Source organism: Lynx rufus, unplaced genomic scaffold (assembly GCF_022079265.1).
Source record: "Lynx rufus isolate CCGP_SWC_20201006 ecotype Redwood Valley unplaced genomic scaffold, mLynRuf1.p SCAF_1, whole genome shotgun sequence".
Classification (NCBI taxonomy): domain Eukaryota; kingdom Metazoa; phylum Chordata; class Mammalia; order Carnivora; family Felidae; genus Lynx; species Lynx rufus.
In genome coordinates, this window is record NW_025814823.1 from 194634461 (window position 1) to 194650555 (window position 16095).

General features: G+C 37.1%; 1 pseudogene; it reads left to right on the forward strand.

Moving 5' to 3' along the window:
- Window positions 1-528: 528 nt before the first annotated feature.
- LOC124510117 (40S ribosomal protein S8-like) overlaps window positions 529-16095 on the forward strand; it is a 98612-nt pseudogene continuing 83045 nt past the window's right edge.

The following is a 16095-nucleotide window of genomic DNA, read 5'->3' on the forward strand; positions in this document are numbered from 1 at the left end:
TCAAATAGAGACCACTAACCAGGGTGATCAAATAATTTATCACCCAAATCAGGGTATGTTTGAGGGGGAAAGGGGTCCTTCTACAACAACAACTATAAATTGAGATCATCCTACACAAATAGATCACATGTTTAATCTAGTTATAACCTCTGTTAATCTATTCAGTGTTATGAGCTCCCTCTGAGATTAAGATTAGAGACAGCCTTTGAAACTGCAACACCCAAAAAATGGAGCCATCTATCCTAAACACAAACCCAGAAACAGAGACTATAAAAAAGACAACCTGGATGTCACCCTGATTTTGCTTTCCCTTTTATAAATGTGTTTGTGATTTTTTTCCCACTCCTCAGCAGATGCTACCTGATTTGTGCTCTGGCTAATGTCACTCTCGTCAAAAGCATTGCCAAACGCAATGAGGTGCGACTGACACCAGGAAAGATGATGAGCAAGGAGAATGGCAGCTGGCTGCATTTCCTTCTTGTAGAATTTTAATGAATCAAGGAGCATTCTGATAGAGTACATCTGTACATGCTAGAAGAAAAGCAGAATGCTCTCGATCCAAACTCTGAGATCTGCAAACTCTCAAGTAGGCCCCACCCTCATGACAGGGCTGGATGGGTCCTGAATGGAGGATGAGGATTGAAAAATACATACAACAGCTGCAGAGCCATAGGAAAAATGGCAGAGAAGTTGTTACAAAACTGGAGTTCTCTCTCACTCTGGGCTACTCTCCAGTTCTCTGACTTAGGCAAACTCCTTGTCTTAACTACAAATCTATTAATAGTAATAATTAAAGCTACTTTAAGCAAAAGCAAGAAAACAATTGGTTTATCTCAAGGATCCACAGGCATTTCATGGAAGCCAAGGGCAGGAACACAGCAGGGTCTCAGAAGCACCGTAAATCTAGGAAGGGACCTCGTTTCTTCTTTAATTATTGTTTTTTGTTTCTGTGAATTTGCTTCTCTCTCTTCTCTGTCCATCTTTATTCTTCCCCCCCCCCTCTAGTTTTCTGATGGAAGACAGAATAACCCAGGTTTTTACGGTGTCAGTAGCCACAAGGAAAGACTAATTCTCAATTCTTATTCTCTTTTCCATGTCTGATTCCCAGCCTAGTATCTGATTGGCTTAGCTAGTGTCAGGTGTCTTTCCCAGGCTCAAAAGCATAAAAAAAAGTATTCATCAATTTAAAAAAAATTTTTAATGTTTATTTATTTTTGAGACAGAGAGAGACAGAGCATGAATGGGGGAGGGGCAGAGAGAGAGAGGGAGACAAAGAATCCGAAGCAGGCTCCAGGCTCTGAGCCATCAGCCCAGAGCCCGACGCGGGGCTTGAACTCACGGACCGTGAGATCGTGACCTGAGCTGAAGTCTGACGCCTAACCGACTGAGCCACCCAGGCGCCCCAACATCAATTTTAGATATCATGCCTGGGATCCATTCCTCTGACTCAATAGAAGACAGATTCATCCTCATTGCAGAGGAACTGTTTGTGAGTGGAGGCATTTTCAAAGGTGTCCATTCACTTGTGTACCCGTGTTCCCTCAAAAGTAAAATCCAACTTCTCTCCCCTCATGTGGTTATATCTTAAATGATGCTACGTACAAGGGAAAAATTGTGGAATGAAAAGGGCTTTACATCAGTCAGGCACTAGCTTTAAACTTGAATGACCCTGTAAGTCAGATGCAAAGCAATCATAGTTAAGCCTATATATTCTAACTTCCCAAGTTGTAGTCCTCCTTCCACAGATAACTGGTAGGTCAATGTCACTGCCAGAAAAGAAGAAAAAGTTTCCTCATTTGAATCTTGTGGGCATAGAGTTCACTCTCAAGTCAAAACCCTCTCCTTCTCTAGATTTATAATTAATTCATTTATTTGCATTATGTAAATGGTACCTTCTATAAATTCATATTAATAGTTATCATTAATAAACTCAGTTGCTATTTCTCTGAGCTCTGAGATGCTTAATTATTAGAATTGTAAACACAACATAAGGGTTACAGAAAGCATGAATATTTAGAAATACTGACAGATTTTGTTCATGACCTGCCATGATTATTAATATTACTATAAATTTTGCCAGGGCAGCTTGTCAGCATGGGTACTAAGTATGAAGCAAGGAAGAATCCATTACCTAGAGCCGAATTCTCGACGAAATGCCACTACAAAAGAAAAGAACACACATCTCACTCAAGCCTTAAGATAACAGTCAAGCAAACAACAGATCTTCACTAAGGCCTGTAGTGGGTCAAGACTCAACAATGTCGGGGGTTAGGACAGGGCTAGGGTGTGAAATAATATTTTTGAAGTCTTTATTCATAGGCCCTTCCACATGTGTCTGATCTGGACCTTCCTTTCCAACCCTCTATAGAAATGACTTAATGAAAAAAAACATCAAATTCCTTACCATTAAAGGAGGCATAATTAAAATATCTGCCCTGCCTAACTCGACCTGGCAGGGAGGGAATATTTTGTCACTGAGCCACAGAGAAGAGTTGAAATTCAGGGTTTCAAGCATTGTTTACCCAAGAAAGCTTGAAGTCACATAAACCCTGTGTAAACATGAGCCATCTTACTTAGAACCACAGAAACAAGATCCATCACATGATGCTCTCGACAGGTAAAAATACAAGGAGGCTCTCACTGCAAAGAGAAAGATGGTAAGGTACAGATTACTGATGGGTGGTGCCATCTGAGAGGGTAAAAATTGAGATGAAGGAACAGGGACAGAGACTAGAGAAAGGGGACATAAAGGGAGAAAGGAAACAAAAGAGAACATTCAGGCAGAGTTTCAAAGATGTATAACATGAAGAGTGGTTGTTCTTTATACTCTCAATGGTGCATATATGCAAACCTGCAGACATGGACACACATGGTCATGTACTTCCTCCACCCACAGACATATATATATATATACACACACACACATATATACATATATACATATATACATATATATATATATACACACACAATCTCCTCATATTCCTCAATATGTACAACACGTGTCCACACACACACATAAAAATATTCCCACAAATCACACACACACACAAACACTCCCCCCACCTTGCAGATTTCGTTTCATACACAAGAGTATCAACAGCATTTTAGCAAAGCTGTCTGAAACAAATGCAGAAATGAAGCACACAAATACTTTAAAGACAGACATAGGGACAGAGGCTGTCTGACCAAGACTCAATCAGAAAAACAGGAAGACCTAACTACAAATGCCAATAGAAAGGTCAGCATGACTGACTCCTGCTTCCTTAAAGCAGTTGGTAATTTTTTCTATATTACTGTCGATAGAATTAAAGATAGAAGAAATTCAGGTTAATGGCTGAGTGCTCTCATTAGCCAATCGATTGGTGATCATTTTGGAAAGAATATTTAAGTGGCATATTTACCAAATGGTCCTACTCAAATGCTAACTAAAATAGAAAGTTATAAAAACATAAGTCACTATACTTGTTGATCCATCTACCCAAATGCACACAGGAATCAACTGAGACACAAATATACAAACACACACTTGAACATCTGTAATTATCAAATATATTGCTCCAAATGCCCACATGTAGCTTTGAGTTGTTAAACAAGCTTTTAGTTGTATGTGCTAAAATAGTACTGCATAAAGGAAAGGGAAACTAAGTTCACTTGAGAGCCACCATTTATTAAGAACCAACTATGTGCAGACACTATTTCAAAATTCTTCACATTACCTTATTAAAACCTTACAATGTTTCTGTAGTGTAGGTACTATTATCTCCATTTTGTGTATGCCCCTGAAAAAGGGGCAGAGCTTGAATGTGAACCTAGGTGATCTAGTTCTAGAATATTATACTAAAATAAGGATATTTCATTCCCATGCTGACCATCAACTAGTAGTAACTGTCTGTAATGCCATATGGAGTACTTCTGACTGCATCTGGGCTTGTAAAGAAAGAGTTCTGTGAAGTGTGCAATGGGTAGAAAGGTGAGTAGAGTATGCATAATGAGTATTTGCAACACTGATCCGGGTTGCAGAGGATGAACAACCACTAACCATATGTGTGACCTTGCCCAAAATGACCAGTGGAAAGTGAAGGAATCACAGACAGTATCACTAGTTTAGCAATATTATTATGGGTGTGAATACGACAAGGACCTCTTAGCATAATCCTGGATGGCTAGAACAGCCTAATAGCCTAAGATCTTAGATCACTAGTCTCTAGTTTAGAATATGATTTCATGACTACAATCTATATTATCTAAACTCCACCCATCACCACATCTATTATTGAAAATAATAGAATTCAGGGGTGCCTGGATGGCTCAGTCTCTTAAGTGTCTGATTTCGGCTCAGGTCATGATCTCATGGTTTGTGAGTTCGAGCCCCACATTGAGTTCTCTGCTGTCAGTGCAGAGCCTGCTTCAGATCCTCTGCCCCCCTCATTCTCTCCCTGCCCCCCACTCAGACTCTTTCTCTCAAAAGTAAATAAACACTAAAAATAAAACATTAAAAAACGATTCAATCAACAATAAAGTTCCTCTGTGTGCTTATCAATACAGTGGGGATTTAAACGCACATCCAAAAGTCATATGACAATTAAAGAAAGCGACTTTCCATACTCACAAAAGTTCACTGGAGAAGAAATGTAAAGGGTAGGTGAAATTCTAACATTTAAACAACCCTCAAAAGGTTTGGCAGTTCTACTAGTCCAAAAATGTAATAAACATGCTCACCTTCCTAAAAGAAGATCATGCTTAACACTTAACCTTAATAAGAATCAGTAAGAATACTTGGTTGATTTAGTCTTTATAACAACTTTGGAAGCTCTGTTAGAAAACTTATTCAAGGTTACCTCACCATTCTGAGCAGATCCAGAACTATTACCCCAAACTTCTAAAACCAACCTATTTTTTTCTATGCTCTCAAGTTTGCCATTTGGGGAGTGGGGTGAACAAACATGTCTCTATCTTATAACCAAGAGTCTATGGGCTGATGACTGGCAAGGAAGAAGGCTGTGGGCTGTGACTGTGGCACAGCTTGGCACTCAGCCTGGCTTCTTTTGAATCACACTCTCAAGTGACAGAATTAACCAGCCACAGAGATTGAGTTCACTGAACAGGAAAAAAGAGGCTGCCAAAAAAAATTAAAAAAAAAAGTTAATGCAATCCAAGACTGTGTTTAATAGAACAACAGCCATTTATTTTTTTTCCCCTACCCTCCCTCAAGAAAGACTTAAGGGGGCAATAGACAATAATGTCCAGAAACAAGTAGGTGAAAATCTCACTCCGCTTTTGGTTTCCAAGTGACACATTGAAGAGAGTCCTAGATTCCATAAAAATACTTCACAAGGTCTTTTGAGAAACTAGAGCTCATCTATTTAGGGTGACCAGGATGATGATGGGGCAGAAAATCGTGGCATGTTGTGATGCCTGAAGAAACAGAGAATATTTACTCTAATAAAAAGACCTTGATTCGTTATTTTTTTAATTAATACTTAAAAGGTGTATCATACTGAAGAGCGTTTGGACTTTTTTATGCCTTTTAGGGAACTGAGTAAGACTGGTAAGTGGAAGTTCCAAAACCTGTCCAAAAATGAAAAACGATACCCATGAAGTAGTGATCACCACTCACATCAGAGCTACTCAAGAGAAACACAGTTATAAATCTCTCCACAAGTGGCTGGAAGGGACTTTTAAAAATTGTTCATTTAACCAACTCAGAGTCATATACATTCTCAGATATCTTTTCATCTTTACCAGACACTGGTGTGAAAGATTTCATATACTTTATGCTTTATTTGCTAAGCTCAGGAAGTAACTTGGGTTAGGAAGAAGAGTGAGGGTTTTTCTGTAAAAAGCCTCAGAATTTTAATCAAAATTAAGTACAGCGGAAGCATGTCACATTGCTGAATGGACCAAGATGTCTGGGGTGAAAGGTCACTTACTTCAATCATCATAGAATTTATTCTTTTATTTTCCCCACATAAGAGCAAAAAAATGCCCGATCCATATGGACTTCTGAGCTATAGATTATACTGGCAGCCATTCAAGAAAATTTGGACAATAGCAAATCATTTATCACTGGTAGGTAGCATTAGCCAGCTCCTTTGAACTGAAGGGGCTTCAGAAGCAATCCCAATATCCCATTCTTTTCTCTCTTTATGAATTCTACTAAGCCATTATCCTTGCAAGAATCAGCAAACCTGATCAAACTATTTGTAATGCAGTTAGTGACCTCATCGCCCCTACCCCAGTTGAATACCTTATTATACATGGGAAGAAAAGAATAAACGTATTTTTTCATCTGTTCTGCAATTTCCAGTTTAAAAAAAATAAATCTCCCTGCATTTTCAGAAGGTGTTTTGTCAGATTTTCTTTACCTTGCTTTGCTGATACAGCAGTAGACACAAGAGCTGTGTGGGGCAATTTTCTAGCCAACTTGCTGCAACTGGGAAATGAAGGAGAATTGTATTCAAAATTCAGTATCACAGTTCTGTCTTTCCAAATGAGTAAGATCTGGCATCCATGCATAAAAGAGACAATAAAAATAACAATGGTTATAGTAGAAAAATAAAAATGCTTTCCTTATAAGTAGATGCTATATATATTTAGAATCAAAGACTACAAATCAGACCATAAATTAAAAAAGCATATTTTAAAGGCCCAGGCAGATGAGGTAAATATGTAAAACAGGCTGGTTATGAGGCCATAGAAAGCATAGTGTTGGCATCCCCAGTTGGAAATTCTGCACCCTGACTAAGCATATTGTAATTCAACAACAGCATTAATGACAACAAAATGTGGACTAACCAAACACTTGAAGGTTTCCAGCTTGTAGACTCCCATTTGAGCTGGAAACCACCAGATTCAGTGGTTTTCAATTCTGACACCATATTCAAATCCGTGAACAACTGTCAAAAAAATTATTAACTCCTGGGCCCCATACTAGAAAAATTAGATGAGCATCTCTGTGAGTGGGAACCACCATCAGTGTGATTTTAAAATCCACCAGGTGATTCTAGTGTACAGCTAAACATAAGAAACAATATGAGAAAACTAAAGCTGAAAGAAGCAAAACATCTATATCAAGACATTAGTACTTGGTAGTACTAGTCAGCAAGGGCTGCCTTAATTATCAATGATGAACTTCTTAGGTTCCCAGCTAGAAGATGCCCAGAAGCAAATACAAAGTGGAAGTAATAAAAGGGTAATGTAAGAAAGTTAAGATTACTATTTGAGTCTGGCAAATATTTGACCAGTTAGAGATTTGGCTGCATTAATGAGATGATGCACCTTCTTAGTGCCTAGAACATGCCCCAAATAATTAAACATTCAACATACATTTCTCTCTCTAAATGCTGTAACAATCCATTAAAGACATTGCTGCACAGAGAGACAAATAATGTTGCCAAGTACACAAAGCTAATAAATTGTCAAGGATAGATTTAAACCTATCTATTTGAGGTAAAAATTATAGGAAGGAAATGCTCAGAGTTGAGCTTATGATTCCATCAGTTTGCCAAATGTGTGCACCCATGTAACCAACACTGCCGTGAAGATATGGAACATTCCCATTACCCTAGAAAATTCTCTCCTATACACTTCCAGTTGTTCCAGCCTGCATATGATTCTCATTTCTATCACAATGAACTAGACCTTCATATATACAAAATCTTATACTGTGTTCTGATTTGTTTCTCACTCGTCTGCTCAACATATTTTTTGAGGTTCATCCATATTGTTCCACGTATCAATAGTTTGCTACCTTTATGTAGCTAAGGAATATTCCATGATATGAATATACCATAATTTGTTCACCTACTGTCCCGATACTGGTCATTTTGCTATTGTTGGTAAGCCTCTTTGCCCATTTATTAGTAAAGTTGCTATAAATATTCTTCTTCAAGTCTTTTTTGTAGAAATATATTTTTATTTCTCTTGGGTAAATACTTAGAGATGGAATTTCTGGGTCAGTAGAAACAGCTGCATGTTTAACTTTATGGGAAATTCCCAAACTGTTTTCTAAAGTGGATGCTTTATTATGTACATACTTCCCTGAACAATATGAGAGTTCCAGTTACTCCACATCCTTGACATTTGTTGATGCCACAGTGAAGTGGTATTACATTGTGGTTTCAATTTGCATTTCTCTAATAACTAATAATGTTAAATATTTTTTCAAGTTCATATTCACCATTCACATTTTCTTTCTTGTGACGTGTCCGAACCTTGGCCTAGTAAAACAAACAAAAAACTTGCTTGTCCTCTTATTACTGATTTCTTCTTTATTTATTCTGCATCAAGTTCTTTGTCAAATATATATTGCAAATATTTTCTCCAAGATTATAACTAAACTTTGTATTTTCTTTCAACGAAAAGAAGTTTGGTTTTGTTTGGTTGGTTTGGTTTGGTGAAATCTGTCACTTTTTTTGTGGTTTAGTGCTTTTCCTTTCCTAAGAAACTTTTGCCCCTCCCAAAATCACTAATACGTTTTTCTATGTTTACTTCAGAAAGCTTTGGTTATTTTTTTTTAAAGATTTTATTTCTAAGTAATCTCTATACCCAGTGTGGGGCTTGAACCCACAACCCTGAGATCAAGAGTTGCATGCTCTACTAACTGAGCCAGCCAGATGCCTCCAAAAAGCTTTAGTTTTAGTTATTATGATTAAATTGCCTGGCCTTGTGGTGCAATGGATAGCGCATTGGACTTCTAGACAGTTATTATGATTAAATCTATAATTTATCTAAATTAATTTTGAGAATGGAGTGTAGTTGCAGTCAAGAGTCATTTTTTCCATGTGTTTATCCAGTTATTCTAGCACTATTTGTTAAAAAGTCTTGTCTTTTCTCACTGAATTTCCTTTGAGCTTCTACTGAAATTGACTCTATGTATCAATGTATTTCTGAACTCTACTTTGTCCCATTGATAAACTCGTATATCCTTATGCTTATACAATACTATCTTGATTACTATGACTTATAGGAAGTCTTGATATGAAGTATTATAACTCATCTGACTTTGTTCTTTTGCAAGATGGCCCCGAATGTTGTATACTCTGCATTTTCATATAATTTTTTTAAGTTTTTATTTAAATTCCAGTTAGCTAACATACAGCGTAATAGGAGTTTCAAGTGTAGAATTTAGTGATTCGGGGCGCCTGGGTGGCGCAGTCGGTTAAGCGTCCGACTTCAGCCAGGTCACGATCTTGCGGTCCGTCAGTCAGTTCGAGCCCCGCGTCAGGCTCTGGGCTGATGGCTCGGAGCCTGGAGCCTGTTTCCGATTCTGTGTCTCCCTCTCTCTCTGCCCCTCCTCCGTTCATGCTCTGTCTCTCTGTCCCAAAAATAAATAAAAAACGTTGAAAAAAAAATTAAAAAAAAAAGAATTTAGTGATTCAACAATTATATGTAATACTTGGTGTTCATCACAATTGCCCTTCTTAATCCCCATCACCTAACTCACCCATTTCCCCACCCACCTCCCCTCTGGTAACCATCAGTTTGTTCTCTATAGTTAACAGTCTGTTTCTTGATTTTCCTTCCCCCCTACCATGTTCATTTGTTAATATTACTCAGCCACAAAAAAACAATAAAATCTTGCCATTTGCAACAGCATGGATGGAGCTATAGAGTATAATGCTAAATGGAGTAAGTCAGGGAAAGACAAACACCATATAATTTTACTTGTATGTGGAATTTAAGAAATGAGATAAATGAGAATTTTCATATAAATTAAATAAAATTATTTCCACAAAAAAGTTGAAATGTTTCTTAAGATTGTGTTTGATCAAAACAGTATTGAGTCTTCCTGTTCATTAACATGTTATCTCCATCAATTTAAGTCTTCCTTAAATCTCTAAGGAATATTTTTAAGTTTTTATTACAGAGGTCTCATACATCTTCTTATTAAACTTATCTCTAAATATGAGTATCTTTTCAATATGCTATTGCAAATGTTACATTTAAATTTCATTTTCCAAATGTTTGCATCCAATATATAGATATACAACTTATTATTTTATATTGATATTGTATTAATCACCACCCACTAGTGATTATAATGTGCCAGAAAACTACACTAAACATCTATGAAAATCTTTACAACAATCTAAGAGACAAGGCAACTGAGGAAGAGAGAAGTTATATACCAAAGACATAAAGTTAATAAAGTTCCAAAGTTTAATTATATCCTGTCTTTGTAATGTTAAACTCTAAGTTCAAACCTCTGTTGCTTTGCTTATGTCATAATATGGGGGTCATGACAACCATGGCCTTGAGGGTTTAATACCAGTCAGTGGATTTTCATGGTAGATTCTTGAGCAAGGAAATAACATTTTGAAGGAGATTTTCTAAGGAGCCTATCCAGATGGAGGTGGGAAGAATGAAATGGATGGAGTGATGAGAAACAGACTACATTGTGTCAAACATCCCACACACTGCCTCCTCTAACTTGACTCTATTTCTTTACATTCACCAAGAGTTAAATTTCATGCCACCACATTTGAAAACAGTCTGATAGTTCTTTAAATGATTAAACAAGTTACTATATAACCTAGCCATTCTACTACTAGTTATGTACAAGAGAAATGAAAACCTATGTCCGCACAAAAACTTATATGTACATGTTTAAGGCAGTATTATTTATAGTAGCCAAAAGGTGGCAATGATCCGACTGTCCATCAGCTGAGGAATGGATTAACTAAAATGTGATATATCCAAATAATTGAATATTTTTGGCCATAAAAAGGAATGAAGTACAGATACTATAATATAGCTGAACCTTGGAAACATTATACGAAGTAAAAGCAGCAAGTCACAAAAGACCCTTAATATGACTCTATTCATATGAATAGAAAAATACATTAGTAGGAAGTAGATTAGTGTTTGTTTAGGGCTAGGAGAGGGAGGAGACAGGGGGAAAATCTAACTGGTATAAGATTTATTTTTAAAGTGGTAAAAATATTCTAAAATTGACTTTGGTGATAGTTGCAAATATTGATAAATATACAAAAACCCTTGAATTTTATACTTTAAATGTATGAATTGTATATTATGTGTCTTATATCTCAATGAAACTATTAAAAATAAAAGAATGATTGACTTACTTTGCTTCACATGATATACTCTAGTTCCAGTAGAAAAAAGACAAATAAATATATGTGGAATTTAAGAAACACAACAGATGAACATAGGGGTAGAGAAGGAAAAACAAGTTAAAAACAGAGAGGGAGGAAAAACATAAGAAACTCTTAGATACAGAGAACAAACTGAGGGTTGCTAGAGGGGAAGTGGGGGTGACGGGCTAAATGGGTGTTGGGCATTAAGGAGGACACTTGGGATAAGCACTGGGTGTTACATGTTGAGTGATGAATCACTGGGTTCTGCTCCTGAAACCAGTACTACACTGTATGTTAACTTGAATTTAAATAAATAAAACAAAAAATAAAAGAATGAAGTTCTTGTTCTTTTTCACAATGAAAAATACCTGATACCTAATAGGTGTGCAACAAATATTTGCTGGAAAGATAAAAAAGAATAAATTCACCAATATTAGGATCCTACTGTGTCCAAGTGCTGGGCTACAATGAGAGAGAAAGGGTTTTAAAATATACAAAAAGTAACTCTCTTTCCCTTATTTATTCAACTGTGTAATAAATCACCTGGGGCATCACTTAACTGTTCTAGGCTTCATTTAACTAAATCCTTTACTTATTTGGGGGTTCCTTCTGAAGTACTGTTGTCATCCATATTTTCAGCACTGCCTTGCAGAATGACCTTTGGTAGGTCACTTTAGTTTTCCTAGCTTGTTTCTAGTAGAATTCTTGAAAGCATCCTTGAGAAGGTGATTAATGAGAAGAGCCAGGGAAGCAGTAAAGGATATGGCAAGAAACCACAAGAAGCTATAAGATCACTAAATACAGTAAGAAATCTTGTATCCCTTGGCAATTTTTGCCTCCAAAATTTTCAACCAACAAAAAAGAAAATATTTTTATATATAAATATATATATATGCACAAATATATATATACACAAATATATATATACACAAATATATATACACAAATATATATATATATATACACAAATATATACACACACACACACACACACACACACACGCATGTGTGTGTGTGTATCTCCCACATATATGGGCCCTACTTCTTTATTTTCTCAGAGAGTATTACAATCACTAAAGATGTTTTGTTTTTGTTTCTTATTTTTCTCTTAAGCACTTTTAGTTCTAAAAAGTTAGAATAGAAAGTTACCTTTAGAGATTCTTTAGTCCAATACTGTCCAAAATTCAATGAGGATTTTGTTAAAATGCAGATTCTGATGCAGTAGGTCTGTAAAGAGGCCCACAATTCTAGAAAGCTCCTGGGTGATATGGATATTGCTGTTTCGTGGACTGCACTGTGAGTAGCAAAGTTCAATTCCAATGTCTTTACATTACAAATGAAAAAATCCACAGGAGGACAAGAAAAAGAAACTTATTCAAGGTCACAGAGCTTTGCAGTAGGAAGATCAAGCCCAGAGACAGAATCTCTAAAATCCTAACTCAGGTTCCTTTCCACTACATATCATAAATCAGAAACCCAAAGCGCATTTCCTTTTCATTATGTAGTCCTTAAATCTTTAAATGTTCTGAGATTATTATACCTAACAAGCAAAAATCCCCAATTAGTTTTTTTTCTGCCCTATCAAGCTCTTAGGAACATGAAACATGAGAGAAAAAAATCAAACCTACTTTTGGCCTTCAAGACCATCAACTGTTTTCCTTATAAATGGCTACTGTAGATCCTGGCCTGAGGTCAGTCTCTGTTCTACCATCTGTCATCATCAGGTGTAATTGGAAATAGAGATGTATTTTAGCTTAAACAATCCATTCTCATAGCAGATCTATTGAAGAAAAAGATTCATAAAACCTTTCGAAAGAAAAACCCCGTAAGTTTATTTTATTTCTAATCTTGTCACTATGGATAAATGAGAAAGGATTTTATAACTCAAATATATGTAGACTTAATAGAATGCAATATTTGTATGCATATGTTGGTGTATGCATAACATTTTTGAAAGATTACACACAGTGAATAATGATTAAATTTAGTCACTATATAATTGTTAACCAAAGTACATACTCTGATGAGGAAAAAAGAGAAGGACCTTTTAATTTTTCACACTGCATTTTTTGTCTTATTTTCATGTTCATTTCTTATCATTTCATTTTGCATGTATAAGTTTAATTATTTCTTAAAACCAAGAATGTTTAAATAAGGTTAATAAAACATAGCAAGGAAGATTGTAATTTCTAAAAATGGCTACAGTAATATTTTCAGTCCCACATGTCTTTCCAGAACCTTACAACATTCCATCAAGAATTGTAGTCTATTTTACTTCCCATTAAGTCTGGGAATGTTTGTGAATTTTCTACCTAAGAAAGTAAAGGGATGCTATGTGATTTCTGGGGCTAGGTCTTAAAAAGAATACAGCTTCAACCTGGATCCCTCTTTTTGGGATGCTTGCTCTGAAAAAGCAAATGCCATACTGTGAAGATACCCACATTTACCCACACAAAATGATCCTATGCAGAGGGCTTTGTAGAAAGTAATTAAGGCCTTGGTCAACAGCCTTCATTAATCACCATACCTGTGGGTCAAACAAGCCTTCACATGATTCCAGTCCTCACAATGAATCTTCTAGCTGAGAGCCAAACGTCATGGAGGGGAGACAAACCCATCACTCTACACTTATCTAAATACCTAACTTGGAGAATCCACGAACAAAATAAATAGATATATTTTATCCTAAGTTTCATAGTAATTTTTTATATAGCATTAAATTGCTGGAATAGATTTTTCACACCTGGAAGTAAGTACACTGCCATTACAAAAATACCTACAACCAGGGTAGTGTATTTAGGACTTGGTGGTGGGCAAAGACTAGCAAAAACACAGGGGAGAGTATTAGTGAAAATGTAAAGCATCTTAATAAGTCTATCTGCAGAACCTTGACAACCCGCAAGGAGATTTTAAGTAGGAGATTAAAGGAAAGGGAAAGTGTTACTGCAAGTTAGAAGAAACAAGACACTTGTTATGTAGTGGTGGGAAGTTTGGAAACATGGTCTCCTATGATAACATGGAAATAGAATTGTATTCAATGGTTTGGATAATTGAGCCATGGAGATTTCTGGGCAGATTGCTAAAGGTGCCACCCAGTAGTACAGGCTGCTACAGAAGCCTAGAGTAAATGCAAGAAAACAGAGAAATTCTAAAGGAAGGATTAGTGAATATAAAGGAGCCAGGACTTTCTGGGTTTGAAAATAATAGTGTTTCTCATTCTCAGCCTCCCCAGATGGTAAATGAGGCTAAAATTAATAAACGGCTTTGTTGAAGATATCAGATCTGGGGTATTGTCAGGAAAACATGATCTAAAGATAAAGTCAAGTGTGTGATTTTAAAATCCTTTAAGATCTCAAAAGAAAAAAAAACAATAATGAGGTGGTATCTCAAACAGATAAAAGTCCATTTAAGGAAAATAGCAGTGTAGAAGATTCTGAGCTCACCTCCTCCCATGGACACACCAGTTACAAATATACATATAACAAGTTTCTCTAAAAAAGACCTAAGACTAGCAGAATAGCTCTTCCACAACACAGGGGGGAAGGAAGGAAGGAAGGAAAAGAAGGAAAAGAAGGAAAGGAAGGAAAGGAAGAAGGAAAGGAAGGAAAGGAAGAAGGAAAGGAAGGAAAGGAAGGAAAGGAAGGAAGGAAGGAAGGAAAAAAGAAAGAAAGAAAGGAGGGAGGGAGGAGAAAAGGAAGGGAGGGAGGGAGGGAGGGAGACCACATTCAGATGAATAAAAGGGGCAGCTAAGTGGTATTTCCTGGACTCCCACCATTACCCATAAGAGGAAGAGACATCACAAGTGTGTGGCTCCACATTGAGGAGTGAGTGGTCCAAGCCCCATAATGGACACCACAGTCCATGGGACCTGCAGTGGAAAGGACCCCCAAAATGACTGCCTTTGAAATCCAGGGGTGATAACCTCTGGGGGATCAGGAGAGCTATAAAAAACCAAGAGCCCACTCCTAAAGGGCTTGTGAGCTGGCTCACTCACTATGAATCCCTATAGTAGAGGCAGTAGCTGGAGAAGTGCTTGGGTAGTGTGTAAGGAAGATTCATTGACTAGTCAGTGGAGTATACCAGAGGACCAATAGTCAGTTGGATATTTCTCTAGGAACAGAGGATCTAACAGATGTTTTTCGGGAAGGGGGAGGCTTGTTTTTGTGCTTTTTTTTCACTCTCCTTATTCCTTGTTAGCTTGGCACTAGCAGGTGCCATTTTTGATGCTCTCAATTTTCCTTGTTAGTGCCACTCACCCTGTCCTATATCCCCCTGAAGCCCTGCCCTACAGCCAGCCTAGTGCTCATCCACCACAGCCCCTACCCAAAAGACCCAGAATGGGGCCTCACCCTAGCCCAGTGATTTTCTACCATGGCCCTTGCCTTGACAGACTCAGTGCAAAGGTTTGCCCTGGGCTGGCACTCCTCCACCACAGCCCCTACCCTGCCTGACCAGAAGGTGTACACATCCATGCAGGGGACATCTGTGAATGTCTGTCCAGGAGGGCTTACATTTCTGGGTCCCATAAAACTAAAACATTGAGACAGAACTTGGCAAGCTACCACCCTGAGGGCACTGGACAGACTCCCAGCCTTCCAGTGGCAATTTCTTCAATATTGGAGACAGCTACTTCATTTAATACAAAGATACAAACACAGGCAGGAAAAATGAGGAGATGTAGGAATATGTTGCAAAACAAAGAACAAGAAAAACCTCAGAAAGTCATTAATGAAATAGAGATAAGCAATCTACCACATAGCTCAAAGTAATAGTCATAAAAGTGCTCATTAACTTGGGAAAAGAATCAATGGACACAGTGAGATCTTTAAACAAGGACCCAGAAAATATAAGAAAGCTTCAAACAGCAGTTATACAGCTGAAGAATATAACTAAAATGAAAAGTACACTGTAGGGGTCAACAGCAGACTAGATGAAGCAGAAGAAAAGATTAGCAAGCAGGAAGACAAAGCAATGGAAATCACCCAAAAAGAAA